This window comes from Pinus tabuliformis, chromosome 1_1 (genome assembly GCF_031772625.1).
Source record: "Pinus tabuliformis cultivar Carrire ecotype Pingquan chromosome 1_1, CPIR1, whole genome shotgun sequence".
NCBI classification, from domain to species: domain Eukaryota; kingdom Viridiplantae; phylum Streptophyta; class Pinopsida; order Pinales; family Pinaceae; genus Pinus; species Pinus tabuliformis.
In genome coordinates this window covers 552297296-552313850 of record NC_142297.1, presented here as the reverse complement: position 1 = coordinate 552313850, position 16555 = coordinate 552297296, and the positions used below count along the sequence as shown (strand labels likewise).

The 16555-nt window shown below is 34.4% G+C and overlaps 1 pseudogene; it reads left to right on the top strand.

Annotated features, from left to right (window-relative positions):
* LOC149214332 (peroxisomal adenine nucleotide carrier 1-like) overlaps positions 1–10463 on the top strand; it is a 45760-nt pseudogene extending 35297 nt beyond the window's left edge.
* Positions 10464–16555: the final 6092 nt, after the last annotated feature.

Below are 16555 nucleotides of genomic sequence, written 5' to 3'. Positions count from 1 at the left end.
AGGAATCATTAACATATGCATGATAATTTAATTGGATCAAGCAATTAAATTTAATGAAGAGTTCTATGCATTATGGGAAGATGTTGACTTCTACCCATCTAGATTGTGTATCGAGACAAGATTTCTTCACAGGCCTTATAGTGGCAATTTTTATTTTTATTTTTTTGTATTAAGTCAATGTAAAAAGAAGTCGTGAAAAAAAACTCTAATCAACCTCGAATTTCTATCAAATTAAAACTCGCTCTCCCATCGCCTACCTTTAAGGTAGATACTTTTGGTCTATATTATAGCAATTAATGGCATAAGCGACCTCATCCCTAATGCCACAATGCCAAGATAAAATCTGATTTGGGCATAATGAGATATGCATGTTGAGTATGGGATTGTTTAAAAACTTTGAGGGGCATATCCGTTTTTTTAATTATGATAGGTCAACACATCAAGTGGAAATTCATTTTGGGACGATCAACCAATAATAAAGGAGCAGCGGAAACCTAATCCACTCTGTCATAAGACATTAATACATGAGTATATGCGTTGACCTCGTCGTAGTTAAAATAAGATTATACATTACAGAGGCGTACGAATGTGAATCCGCCTCTGAAATTAACAACTCTATGCATTCGCCCACTGTTCTATAGATGTCGGTTGTTAGTGTGTTACTTTGTATCACTCCACAAGCGGATATGGTAAGGCTTAGAGATCTTTCTTAACGTAATCGGAGGACCAAGACTTTCTACCCATAATCCTCTCGCTGAAGGTTAGCATCCAGTGATTAGACATCTCGCTGCTGAGTATATAGCAGGAATGTTCATTCTCTTAGGGAGATCATCCGGCATGCAACAACCATCGTGGAGTTGTAATTACAACCTAAGAGTTCACCGTCCTTCTCGGTGGAATTTTTTATTCCCCATGCATTGTTAAAAAAAAAGAAAACATAGTGTTTGTCTATGGATAGTGTTTAAGCAACAACACGTTCCAAGGCACAAAAAAATCATGTAACTAAGGAAAGTCATCATCACCTCTCCGATCATTCGTTGATCTGAAGGGTTGTGGGAGGATAGGGTTACCCCAGAAATGCTCATAGAATGGTAAAAGCAATCAATGATTTTTTTTAAACATATGGTTTCTATAATACATATATGAATTTATCTAAAAGGGTATGAGTATCGAGATTTATGTGATAAGATTTACCTATAATAAAACTCTAACGACCATTGGCATGTAAGCCTTGCCGATGTGAGGGCGGTGACTTTTAGTATTATTTTCAGGAAAAGGTATGGCAAAGCGGCAACTTTCCAGTCAGGCCAACAGTGGAATAAAGAAAAGGTTGCTAAAGTAGCATGATTACTATAAAATTCCACAAAGCTTGCCTGCCTTAGCTTTTAAAGCATCACCGCATGGAAAAAGCATTAGACTGTTGTTTCCTTTGTGCCAATCCGATTGGTTTCCTTCCACTTCATGAAAACGCTTCTGATAAGAATTCACAAATGCTTCGAAAAAAGAAATTCAAAAGGATAAGGGTTATCCTAACCTTCCTGTGTCAACGTATATTTTTTCCTATGCAGGGGAGGCAACATAGAGATGGGGATCGACAGATCTGTTAGGGTTCTCAAACCCAAGCGAAGAAGCACACACACTGTCTTAAGGATTGAAAGTTCTTCATTTTGATGTTTTGTGGATGGAAAGTTTGTACCTAATAGGGTTATCATCATTTGCATGCAGTGAGTGTCAACGTGCCATTAATGTTGCACTCCCAAGTTTCAGGTGTGCATATATGTCTTGCGTTGACAAAGTAGACCGTGGTGTGTAATAGGTTTCGTAATGGTTATGAGTGGCATGACTATCGAGTGAGAGATTTAATGTTGTTGCAGCATGATATTAAAAGATGTAGTAGTGTTATTTTTAATAATTGTCGCGCCAACCATCATGCATGTTTTTTTTTGTACTCTGGACCCGTTGTTTGCTTTTTCCCTCCTGTCGAAGGGACTCGTAGCTTTCCAAAGGGCAGAAGTTTCCCTGTAGGCAACAGATCGGGTGGAGGAAAATTCATCAGGCACAAGGCTGCGATGATGTGTTGAGGAGAAGAGTTAGTGCACGTAGGCATCAGAGACATTATTGTCGAGCAATGATGTCTAGTGTAGGCTAGCAGCCGGGAGAAGGAAGCAGCACGATTCTCAGGAACAACAATATGCCTCCAACTGCTCGACTTCAAATAGCTCAGGGGCTTTGGTGCATTATGATTTGACCCCTCCACGCGGATTCGCATGTCCACCTCCCACAAAAAAAGTAATTAAAAAAGAGACGCAGGTAATCGAGCATTAAATTTTTGTTAAATGAATGAGTCCTTGTAAGGTCGTTACACATTGACGATGATATATATATATATATATATATATATATATATATATATATATATATATATATATATATTCTTTTTTTCTTTTTCTATTGACTATTACATTGTGAGCATTTTTATTTTTGGAAGTCAGATAAGTCAAGATTCGAATGAAAACGAGATTTCTATTTACACCAGAGAAGGGATCAGTGGTGAAGCCCTTTCACTGTTGCACCAAATGCAGCAAACAGGAATCTAACCCAACCACATTACCTTTGCCAACGTTCTCCCATCGTGTGTGGACCTGGCAGAACTAGAACAGGTTCATGATAATAATGATTTTGAAGATTTTGAATTGTAAATATATACAGAATTGTTTACAATTTCCGATCGAAGTGGTTACTAATGCTTGTTTGCATTTTCCCATTGACTTTAATTCCACCTTTCTCCATGGAAAGTTGATCTTCAAACAACTCAATGCTTACTCTAATACCTATTTCTACCACAACCATATCAGTAGCTACGGAAGTTCCATTCTTTAAAATTACTACAACCACCTGGTTATGTCAAGCATGAAAAATATCATCACAGGCCACCAGAGAACAAGAGTGTTGGAAAGCAAAGAACTGCAGCCTATAACAAACCAAAATTTGTTTGTTTGTGTTTAAAGATAAAAGAAAACAAACAACTGAATATGCAACAACATGAATTTTAGTGAATTTCCATGGTTGATAAGTGAAACATTGCAAGCTGCTATTTTTGGAAACAAAACTAAGTTTGTTTTTTTTACTATTAAGTGAAAAATTCGAAATAATATAGTCAACATACAAATTGATATCATGTTACATGTATCTTTCATTGTGAAGCTTCTCAGAAAAGAAAAAAGAAAAAAACTTATTGATGAATAGAAGACTAGCTGCTTCTACATGGTTCAATAATAGGAAAATCTAGTCATATAATGATTGTAAATTAATCATCACTATTTATGCATGAGAAAATAATTTCTTATTTAGAATTGCATAGAAGAATTAAATCCTTATGTATAAGGATTTCCGTAAAGGAAAATTTTCTACCTGCAATTCTATTTTATTTTAGTGGGTTGACTTTCATGTAAATCTACAAAATAGTCATGCTTGAGCATGTGGAGATTCTAGTATCAAAAGTGAGGGTAAAATACATATATATGCATGATAGCAACCAAATGTACGTAAAAGGAAATTTGGGAAAATTTGGTATTATGAATGACGAAGAGAAATTAGAAAATTTTTCTTAAAACCTCTAACACAATTTCTACCATTGGATCAACATCCCAAACCATGACATGAACCGGTTGATGAACCATGTGGAAAACTATATTGGAATTGATTGTTCCAATAGGTAAGAGATTTAAATGGTGATTGGTACAATTGTGGTATAGATGCATGGTGAAATAAAATCATGTAACCCTGGAAAAGAAGATTAGATAATAAAGAAAACCATGGTTGTACCATTGTTGTATTGATACATATACCCATGCATTGTCATGAATTGTATGTGTTACCATAGTCTAACTGAGTGGCCATTCAAATAAAAATGTTTTAAAAAGTATCATTCTTAATATCCATGCATAGTAATGAGTCATATGAATCTTCCATGTAAGCACTTCTTGATGAATTCTGGTACTGATGGTCTCTTACATGTTGAAAGAAAGTAAAAGTCATTGCTCAACAATCATAAATATGTTGGTTACACTAATGCTTATTAAGGGGGAGTATGTTCTGTAGAAGAAAAGAGCGTGATTGACCTAATGATTATATTGGTAAAGTAGTGTGGAGTTGTTGTTGTGTTGTGATAGACTGTATGTTTTGTTGCTTAGATGTTGGGCATAGTTGTGACTTGTAGAATCAATGTTAGACTGCTATCAATGCTTACAAATATGCATAGCATGTATAAATTTGGTTTTTTCCTCCATGCAGGGGATTTGAGTTGCTTGAACTATATTGAAATTATATTTTGTTAGCATACATGCATGGGTTGTTATGTGCCAACAATAAATAGGAAAAGTATGCATGACTATGTTTAAGAGTTAGGCTAGACAAGGGAATTGAAGGTTATTAGTCTTACAGGAAAAATATTATAACTAAAGTTGTTATAGCATGCAATAGGGAGAAAATGCCTTAAAAGTAAGTAATGCACATGGGAGGAAGATATCATTACTTGAGTGACCCACTTACATATGTTGCCTTCATGAATGCAAGAATCACAATTCTCATAAAACTAGACTATGATTCTCGACAGAGATTAAACTATGGTCATCATGCTATAAAAACAACTTATAAATGGTATAATTGCTATGAAAGTATTATACCAAGGTAAAGAATGGTGAGAACATGTTATAGTACAAGACTATATAATATGTACAAATTGTCATTCAAATTTATCTTTTGATTAATGCATCTACATACAGTGTGATTTGTTCTTCGATTGGAAGAAAGTATGGTTAAGGGAAAATTTAACTTAACCAGATTTTCAGGACATATGCATCTTTTGATGGATATGCATAATAGAACCTATAAGTATCCTTAAGTGCAAACCATAGTAATTGATGAAGTAGCACAAATGGTATGGACCACTGAGTCAATTAAATGGTATCTAACAATCTATTTAAATAGATTGATATCATAATTTGTACCAAGAAATTTTGAGAGGTTCTTTTATTGGATTGCATTAATAATGTGTCTGGACAACATAAGAAATGTTGCGTAATTCAAACAGGAATTCATAAAATAGATAACTCATATTTTGGTTAAGGGTGATTTAATGTTAAAAAGGAGCTAACATGTAAGTACCCTAAGAACATCAACACTTACAACTAAAAAGGGTGTAGGATTGAAAGTAGTAAAAACTTTCAGGTATAACTACACTAAATTATGCATGCTCAACAAGTGGTTGAGGCATACAAAGGGCAATAGTAAATCATATGGGATGAATTATGATCTGATAATCTATGAGCTAATAGTTTGATTTAGGACATTAAGCAGAAGGTATGATGAAAATATGCATGAATATAGTACTATACTACTGATATTGTAACCAAATGAAATATGGAAATGATCTACACTTGACAAAACTTTCTCTGATTACCGAAATAAACCATGCTCATACAAAATTCTTGTCAACTAAGCACAATTGTTTTAATTGCTAAAAAAAAAGATAAAAGAATGTTTGGTATGATACTAACATGGTAGGAAACAAATGTGGACAAGTTTTGTCATGCAGGTGATACCATGGGAATGGTATGATGGGCTATAGCACAGATGGTACTATCTACAGCAGTACATACAGTACCCGTATGACTACATATGTTACATGTTTGAAATATGATATGTATATCAGTGTATATAATACACATTGTGTGCAGGAATGTTTACATTGGGTAGATGTCTGGCAGGACAACCGACTCGGTGGTTACACAAAAGAAGAAAAGAAAGAAGTGGTTCAAGGATAAGTAACCATGGTTAATTGTAGTTTGGAATACATACAATTTTAATGAATATATATTTTTATTTGAACTAATCTGTTATGAACTTGCAGGCATATTAATGTGGAAAATATGCTAACTGATGTATTGTATGCAAAGAGACTACAAGAAGCAAGTGTTCGACAAGAACACAAAGGCTTGAAAGAATGCAAGCAGAGAACATGCATTCTCTAGATATAATAAAAGATAAGCAATAGCTGCTTTAATAATATTAAGTAACATATTATGATATTTGTCATAGTTAAAATTTTGCATCTATAAATTCTCACAAATGGTTAGAAAGAAAAATGTTACAGGTAGCTAGGAAAGGAGAGCACTCCTTGAGACCAATGTAGCTATGGAAGGAGAGGTGTTGGGAGCACTCCTTGTGACTAATGTACATCGGAAAAATTGCATCAGATGGTAGAGCCATGAGAGCTATTGATTCAAAAACCAGCTACTTGTGAACGAGGACATGATTCAATGATACATCTAGGATGGTGTAAAATTTAAGGGGGGGAGTATGTAACACCCCTCCATCTTGTACTAAATTATTATAAACCTAAGCTAAGTTAAATATAGGTGTGATATCCTCCCTTGTGTGTTAAATTTTTATAAACCTAAGTTGTGTTAAAGCTAGGTGTGATACCCTCCTTTGTGGGTTAAACTATTCTAAACCTAAGCTGAGGAAAGCTAGGTGATATGTAATATGAAAAGCAAATGTGTTATCAAATAAATTAATAAAATCAATAACTTCGAGGGTGGAGCACCAAGAGAGAGGAGATCCTTGCCAAATCCCATGAGGAATGGGATAGAGATGAATATTTCATGATAAAGCTTCTAGATGTGATTCTAGATAAGCTTGGATGGATTGGAGATCCATCAGATGGATGGGAGATAAAGATCCATCGGACATAAAAGCTTTGCGGGAGATAAAGGAAAGCTTTTATGAGGAAAATCCTCATGGGAGATAAAGATGAGCTTTTCCAAAAAAGACCTAGGCAAATGGAAAAATCCATAAAAGAAGGACACTGCTAATGGTAACTAAATCATGAAAGAGGGTATTAAATACCCAGTGCATTGATCAATTGAGGACAATTGATCCTTGGAAAGATCTTCAGCTCGGGGGGAATCAGAGGTGATTCATGGTTGGGTGGTGGTGCTCCTCCCTCCAAGTGATGGTTTTTAAATGGATTCACATGCGTGGAATGTTTGTATGTTGGTCTCTTACCCTTTATGTCATTATAGTATTTGGTTCAGTTATATAAATGCTGCATTAATTGTTGGTATGGAAGAAGTGTAGTTATGCATATGGCTTTTTAATGTATTTCATGTTAAAATTAGTAGAAGGATTAAGTCATGTGATGAAATGGTTGTGGAATCTAAACTTGGTCCTTAATTTAATGTGATGAAGGAAAATAGTATGCCTATAACTTATGTGATCATTGTATGGGAGAATGATAACTATACCTGATAAATGATTTGGTCCTAAGTCTGAAAATTGTAAGCCAAAGCTTTATGTTATTTAATCTATGCATTAAGGTACTATAAGATGAGTTGCATCCATTGAGGTGTTCCACTTCTGTACTTGTATTGCATAAGATATCTATTGATGAATCTATCTGTATTCATGTAATTAATTTCATTCTTATGCATATGGATGAGGAAATATCCAATGAATCTAAAGGTGGTCATCATTTTGTTAGTGAAGGATCGTAGTATGTATTTAATGCTATATAAAGTCTCTAGTTTAACATGGCAGATAGTGGTGGTTGCATGTAGATCAGATGGTATAATGCATTTAACGGAATAGTTTATGATGGTCAGAGTATCTATTGCATGCATACTCAACGGGGTCTGATTTGCATTATGTTTGTTACCTAAGAGTCATCTTTATTATGAAAATAATGGATTCTTATTATGCATGTGCTCTTATTGCATCTTTATGTAGCAGTAGGGAATATTAAGTGGATGAAAACACTTACGAGAAATTTGTTTAAAGAGTAGATGTGATGCATGTGTTGCATGTGATTATCTAAGTTAATGGATTTTATAAAGTTTATGCATGCATATGGTAATCAGGATTTATTGGTGTTGAAGCAAGTTATTGGCATGAGATCTAGAGGCATGCAAAGAAGTTAGGAAGTAGTTTCTATCTATATATATATATATATATATATAGAGAGAGAGAGAGAGAGAGAGAGAGAGAGAGAGAGAGAGAGAGAGAGAGAGAGAGAGAGAGATATATAAGGGTAGAAGATATCAAACCCATGCATGTCACAAGAGGCTTGATGGTTGCATGTTATGGCTCCTCCTTCCTTCCAAGCTGTGGTTATGTCTATAAAATTGTTCGAGGAAGGTGAGATAATGTATCTATGGTATACGGTTCCTCCCTGAATGTGGTGTAGTAGTCAAACTAGGAGAAAGGAATATGGAATCTTAACTATATCTAAAGGAATTAAAAAAAACTATGGGGTTAGGGGCTATATTTCTGGGTAGGCCACGAAGGTTTGTTACAGTTGGCAAAGGTTAGGGCTTAAAGGTAACTCCATGCTTATCAGTCACCCAAATGGTTAGTGTGTCTTAAGAAGCTTGTGTTGGCCACTTATGAAGTGTTGATCATCATGTTTTATCTGCCTAGGATTTTGCTCTAAATGGTTATCATGATTCTGGGAATTGATTGAATTACCCTCCCCAAAGAGATCCAACAGATAGTTTCATCATGGAAAAGTATGCATCCTTTTCAGGAACTTGGTCCTTGAACCCCTTGATTTAAATCCATAATCTCACTCAAATTGAGTGTCTTAGATCCACAAGTATGCCTTCTAGGTGAATTCATTTCTCAGAGTAGTTGTGGTGGACAAACTGTATATAGTATTTTACTATTTTGGATAAAATAACAGATGTTATAATTTTTAAATTTTTAGGAGTACGTGCCTTTATTCAAAGTTAGTGGGTTATAAAAAAATAATTTAGTTATTTATCTATTTTGGAAAAAACCCAATATATCACTGAAAGGGATATAATTGTCATCTCTTCAAAGATTACATGTTAAGCCATCATTACATCAAAATAGCCTCATCCCTACCTACCCCTATGCAAGTGTGGCCTGCATGAAATTTAGCTCACCTGTCTAGCTTGTTGTGGTCTTTTCTCAAGTCAATCAGTTGAGTGGAACATTGAATAACTGCAGAATCCGAAAGCAAGAACTTATTAATTCTAGCTCCCCTTTCTTTGGGCAGATCATCAAAATTATTGCCACAACTATTTTTCCGTAGGAAATGGAGGGCAACCGTCTTGATTACCTGCTAGACACTCCAGAAAAATTTGTGCTAGTACCAGGGGTTCTTGTGAAGAACCAAGAAATGGTTTATTAACATTGTTTGTTTGTCTTTACCTACAGTTATTGTCATTTTCATGTTTTCTTTAGTTCTGTTTTAGTGTGTTTAGTCATATGGATCGATTAGTAGTAATTTTCAGCATGAGAGACATAAGTCTTCATTGCCTATGTTTGGGGACAAATCTTAAGATAGTGCTCCACCATTTGATCGAAAGTTGAAAAATATTTTATAGTAAAACTATTCAGACAGTCTGATAATGTTCTTTTCTATCACCTATAATATGTATCAATAGATAAAGATGATAAAGATTGGTTTAGATTTAGTAATCTAAGGGTTGTCTTTTTTCTATTGACAATTGCATCTTGATCTTGTGGAGGTTTTTTGCTTTGGCATGTTCATTATTTGCATTGCATATTATGATTGCTCAACGTTTTCTGCTACTGTTGAAATTTTTGCATACACTATGTTGTCAAGGTTTTGGAATTCACCTTAGTTTGAAATGTTTTAATGATTCCAACTAATTCTAAGTAAATAGGATTTTTCATCCTAGTCTTTGAGGATTATGAGGGATATTAGATAAATTATGTCTTCTTCCCTACCATAGGCTTGTAGAACAGTCATGCATCGATGAAAAATACTATAACTCTAGAACCCCCACTGTAAATATGAGTCATTATTACCATAGTCTGCAATTGCTCTTATGGAAATGAATTGTAAACGAAGCTACACTTTTTAGTATTTACTGATTCTCGTTATGTATTGTGCTTGAATGTGCAGACATCTATCTGATGTGTTGTGGGAGGTTGTTTCCACTAGGAAAATTCATGCTTTGTATCAAGGCCTTGGCACCAAAAATTTACAATCATTCATATCTCAATTTATTTACTTTTATAGCTATAGTTTAAGAGATTTTACTTGAAACATAGGAACAAGTCTATGGGAACAAAGGAAAATTTAGCTGTAGCTACTGCAACTAGAGCTTGCACAACTATGATAACACAGGTACAACTCCTTTTCTTCCTGCATTGTCATAGTGATTTGGATTTTCTAGCCAAATCTTGGTATTTTGACTTGTACATTTCTTGCTCAAATTTATACATCAACTCTATGTTATGTGGTGGTTTATTTCATTTTGGAAAGCCACTAGACACAACTTCTGCTCGGATGTAAACTAGTGCATTTGCAAAATCAAAGGGACTTTGGAAAACTCTCACTGAGGGTTCTTAGAAAGAGGCATTCGATGGACTTGGTTTCTTTACTCTTGACATCAAATCCTTCTATATAGGTACTATTAACACCACACTGTCTATTTAGTTTCTGAGTTAAAACTTTCCATTCTACATTTGTATATCCTTTATCAGTTCTATTTTACATGTTTAGCTCTGATTGATATGCTCTTTATCTTCTAATGGTTTGTTTTATTTCTTACCTAGTATGGAAAAATGCATAATTGAAACTAAACTATGAAAATATATATAAATCTAGAAATAACCCTTTAACTACATTGCATCATGATCAAAGCCTATGGCTTTGATAAAATAGGCCTGCAACTTTAACAACAGAAAAGCTAGAGACTCATTGTAGGTTGAACATGGCTTTAACAATTATATAGCATCAAACCAACACCTCCGAGTAAATGTAGATGCAGATTAACAAAATACTAACATTTTGTTGTACATTAAGTCAATTTCCTTTCAATCTTGGGGTTTGAAACAATTTATTTTCCCATTGAGATGAATTTTCTTAAAACCATGCAGTAAATTTTGTGTTATCTATGGTAAATATTTATGAAAATAACGTTAAATAATGCAGTGTATTGAATCACTATTCGATCTATACTTTGTTTGACTTAACTCTGTGTCTTCCAACGCTAGTCACTCTTTTAATGATTCAATTTATCACTATGGTAATATTTTTTTGATTAGTTGGTTCATATCCTTTGTTAGATTTTCTACCTTGTTTAACTCTGACAGTCTTCTCCACATTACCAGGGTGCACTTAGTTAGCAGGTACAACAGTAGTAAGGGTGTATTTTTTGCAGATCCATACAACATTAATAATGGCAACAGTTTTTCATGGTTCATGTGCACATTATAGTATGAGGGAGGTGTTGTTATGTAGGAGAATAGACGGTATATTTCCAGTTTGCATGTTGTTTAAGATTAAGCAATTCCATTTTTTCATAAGTTCAGTTTAGTTTATAGTTCATATTCGGTTCAGTTCAGTTCTACATGCATGATCTAATATTTGGAGGGCACAAAAGCCTTGTTAATCAGACCGCTTTTGCATGATAAGGTTCCAGTCTAGGTAGGAGGCACTGTTCTCAAGGAAGGGGATGCATTCTTCTGTTTGTCTTCTAGTTGTGATGCAGTTACCTGGCACAATTATCCATGCAACAAGGGTACACTAGATGATTAGACTTGGGCTAGTGTTTGAATGAGTCACCATGAGTGCTTCATGCATGTGACCAGATACTTTGTATCTTTTCTCATCTTCCTATTCTATAAAGGAGATGTAGTGAACACTTCCATGTTGGTTAGAAAGTTTTTGGTTTTGAGGTATTGTAGTGTATTTTCTTTGATCTGCATTCAATAGAAGATAGATGTGATTGAGAGTTCAGATTTGTGTACATGCTCTTATTATTTTTCTACAGTGTGCTTTTATAGATTCTAGTATACCCATCAAGTGCTTTAAATTACCTAGGATCTCTGGATTATTCTTTAGTGAAAAATTTACTTACTATTGTCTGGATTAAATGGTATCATAACACTTTCACTGAAACTAATAGGAAGTTGTGCATGGATAAGATTGCAACTTGTTAGAGGGAGTTGTTGAAGGGTTTCAACCATGGGATTCTCGAGCTTCAGTGAGTGAAGCAGATTTTGACAGGTTAAAGGTTGTGGCCCATGGAGTGTGATGTCCCAGTTGCTCTAGGGATTGGAGTGTTATTTTGCGTGTTTGTGAAAGGTGGCCTCCACCTATAAGAGGTTGCAGGTTTGATTCTTAGTTCTCAGTATGTTTTCTTGTTTGTTTAAAGAGTTGTAGTCACAAGTAGTTGGGGTCTTTAGGATTGTCACATGTTGGATGGAACTTCCAACTCTATTATAGTTCAGGATGTAGCATCTCTTGGAAGAGGTTGAATTATGGTACCTCATGGAGAAGGAGATTTTACTTTCAACAGATACCAAGGAGTTGGCTGAGCATGATTAGAAATTGGTCAAACTGGAATGAATAGTTTTGGATTTGGTGAAGAATCATCTAACCCCTTTCATTGTAGAGAAGAATATTGATATGGAAATGAATATTACCTTTATTACATTGTATTGGAGCGAGAACATGTCTAGGAGAATGCTCTTAATGAAGAAATAGTTCATTACTTGCATGAGAAACTTTACTACATTAATTATCAGTCTGATAAAGATCAAGAGTTGAGAGATCAACAAGTTGCACTTGATGACAAGGTAGAAGAGAATGGACTAATTTTGATCAATTTGAATGGCTTTGGTCCATATTGGCACCATTTTGTACAGTTTGTATGTGCTTGTGAGAAGCTACCCACAATCGAAAGTTTTTGGGATGCATTTATCAAGGAGGAAATGAGATTGGAGATGGTTTCATCCAATAATGAGGATGTACCAGAGCTAGCTCTCATTGGGAGGGTGATGAAAGGAGGAAATAAAATAGGATCTATGAAGGGTTAGAAGAAGAAGGAAGATTCAAGCTCTTCTAACCAGAAGAAGAATAATTTGAGCCATATCAAGTGCAAGAAGCATGGCCAATATACATATGGGTATCTTGAGAAAAAAATGAAGGGTAAGTAAGCAACAATAACATTAAAATAGTTTGCAATAATTGTAGAAGCTTTGAGTATGGATGGCCACTATGATTCTTAGTGTTCTAAGAAGAAAGCGAAGGGTAAGAAACAACATCAACAAAAATAGTTTCAAGGAATTCTAGAAGCTTCAAGTTCATACAAGTTCATTGAAAGGTGTGGTACAACCTTTGCCATGGTGTCATACCTTTCTACCAACACTGTTTCAAGTGTTTGTGGTATGTTGAGAAGTGGAGCCTCAAGACATGTCACATGACAATAAACAATTTTTTTTTCAATTGTCTAGATGAGTATACCTCATGACTTTTAGACAATGTTATCTGCCTTTAGGACAGAGTAAACAGAGCACTCCAAATGAGGTACATGATGCTATCCACCTTTAGGAAAATGTAAATAGAGAATTTCACACGAGATCCAGGTATATTTAAATTTTACAACACTTGCACACACAATTAGCCTGCATGATTTGGACATTACCTCTTAAATGATCCTTATTATGAAACTATAGGGACCTAACATTCCTTAATAACTTGCAAGCTATTTCTTAGAAGAATATATTTGGATGTGAGAATAATTCATATTACTTATACATTTAGTGAAGGAAACATGATTCTCCTCACCAGATCTTGCACAAATTATTAAATTAATATCATTTAAACAAGAAAATTCTAAAGGTGGCCAAGGTGCCACCTGAACTTGTAACATAAGATTACCATATACGCAGGTGCAATTCAAGAAGCATCATAAGCTCAATATCAACAAAATGATGATAAAAATATGTCATGTTTAGCTTTCACCTAAAGCTTTTGAGAAAGCAAACAAGTACAACTACCCAACAGTCACTATAGTCAAACTTGTCCAAAAGATTATCTATATAGGATGGATACACCAAAATGAAAGATCCTTTAGTATTTGAACTCTGCATAGTCATTCCATCACAACTGATAAGTAATGATATGTCAAATATTATCCATCTCTTGCCAAATCCTTCCAAGGAGAGCTCCTTTGACATATGATTGCTACGTCACTATTTCCTATTGTAGTCATCCATTCCTTAAAATCATGTTGCAGTTCCTAATCTAGATTCTATATACATCCAACTGACACCTCTACCATCCATTTTAATCATTGAAATGTTGGAATTATTCTCTATCATACATCTTTGTACTACACACCATATCTAACTTGTATATGACAATGCACACTCAACTACGTGAGGAGTATAAGAGTATGTGAGGGATTTCTTCAATTCTTCAAGTTGTATATATATATATATATATATTTCTTAATCCTGGGAATATTTTATAAAGCTTCTGTTATAAACAACAATGGTATCTAACCACAAGAATTCAAATTGATATCCCATAGAGCAATGATGATGTCTTAGCTTTGTTCATCTTTGAAGAAATTTCTTTCAATTGAATATTAAGTTGAAAAAGGAGTTTATTGAAATTTGAGAAAATTGTGTATTCCCACTACTAATATTTGTCTTGGCATTCCCCAGCTAACAAACAAAACACCCTCACTTTCTAGCTAGAGAGTAGTGAGCAAAGGAGTTGCACTCATAAATGCATTGAATATAGAAGAAAAGGAGAAATCGGCTAAGAGTTTTCATATGAATTCAGGGAAATTTGATGAATGTGAGATCATTGCTACCCTTTTCTAAGGCTTACTACTAGAAATCTTAAGGCAACATCTAAGGTCACTTGATGATGGACATACAAACGAAACTTTCAAGGAGGTACAATAGCATTCTATATTTATGAAGCAAGGATAATAATATTGTGGTGCTTTCATTCTATTTTGGAATTATGTGAATTTTCTTAACAGAGTAGAAATGAATTACAAGTGTGACATATCATCTAAGCAATCATATTGGTGGGGAAACTAGCTCTAGATTAGTATACTCCCAAATAGATAGCACTTGGATTAGAAAGGGGACTTTTATTATTTATAGGTGCATGATCAATGTGACCCCAAGATAATTAATTGTGGTGTCAAAGAAAAAATAAAATTACTACATGAATATTTTCAAGCCATCATGGGAGACTTTGGATTGGAAAAGGTTTTATACGAAAGGGATTCACATGTCACTACTGTTGTTTATGGTATTGTGGAGCAGATAGCCCCATAATACCTTTCAATAGTATAGTCATTAGGGAAAAATAATGTATTTGGTATGGAGGATATATTACTATTGTTAGACAAAATTATTCAATTATTCAAAAAAAAATTCCGTGCAGAGAGATCTTAGAGATTGACCTTGGCCACAATTGTTGCCAATTACTTTAGGGGTTTTTTTTACCATGTCACATGTGGTTTCAGGGTTTCATTGCAACCTTAGGGATAATCATGAAACAACTTTATTGTTTTAGGTCAATTATGAAATATATCTCCCATTCCCAATAGATTGAAGCATAATATAACTAGTCTAGGCACATTTTCCAATGGTATTTTCAACTACAACATTATAGGCCTATTTCTTCCAGCATATAGACACTTGTAGCAACAAATACTTGTACCAAATCATATTATGTTATATCATCTCATCACTATTAAACAAGTATGACTTCACTATGTATATGGTTGAATATATATTCATTGGCCTTAATGACTCCTAGTAATATTGATTTCGTATTGGAGTTTCTAAAATACATAAGAATTATATATGTTGTATTGTAATTTGAAAATACATAGGATGTCACAAGTAATACTAATAATCAACTTCCCTAATGACTATGAGGCCTTAAAACTCCACTAGTGGTTTTTGCACTAAATGTGGGTATCATTGATTGATAAAAGTGGGATCTCAGGGAGACTTGTGTGGAAGCTTTTTGTAAAGAGAAACCAAATTTAGAATTAAAACTTTGGAACCACTCTTTCAAAAATAAACAAGTTTCTCTTTATGCTTCCAAGGTAGCCCAAGACACCCCTACATATTGGAATTATTGATTGTACATTCTAGTCTCATTGGCATATTTTGTTGTCATTTATTGGACATCAATAAAATTACCTTTCTCAGCTTACTTCAAATTAAAAATGTTAAGCAAGTGTAGTTTGATATGAATGCTTTGAAGGAAGGTCTCCCTGTTGTGGAATCTATTATGATTTTCTCTCAAATAAGATAAAAGACCATCAAGGTATTCCTTCTCCGGAACTTAGTTCTCCTACAACTGAAGTCCTTCCTTTGAGAGAGTATATGTTTCCCTATTAATTTCTCTGAACACATGAGAGATTATGATCATCTAGAACTGCCTAGAGAGCTCTTTCATCTGAGTAGCTAAGGGAGATAAGGAAGTCATATGAATATGACCTTGTGCATTCATCCAATTAACATCCAGTGCTGAGTTCCCAAAGACCTATAGATGACCAATATCCTTGTCAAAGGAAGATGTTAATAAGGAAAATAGAGCCTTCAACTTCGCCAAGTTATTTTTATCTTTGTCCATGTTTTCCTTAGTTTGGAAATAGTGAGTGTCACAACAATAAAGCACAAACACATGACTACAAATCTGATGAGAGTCTTGGCAAGAAATTCTACATGT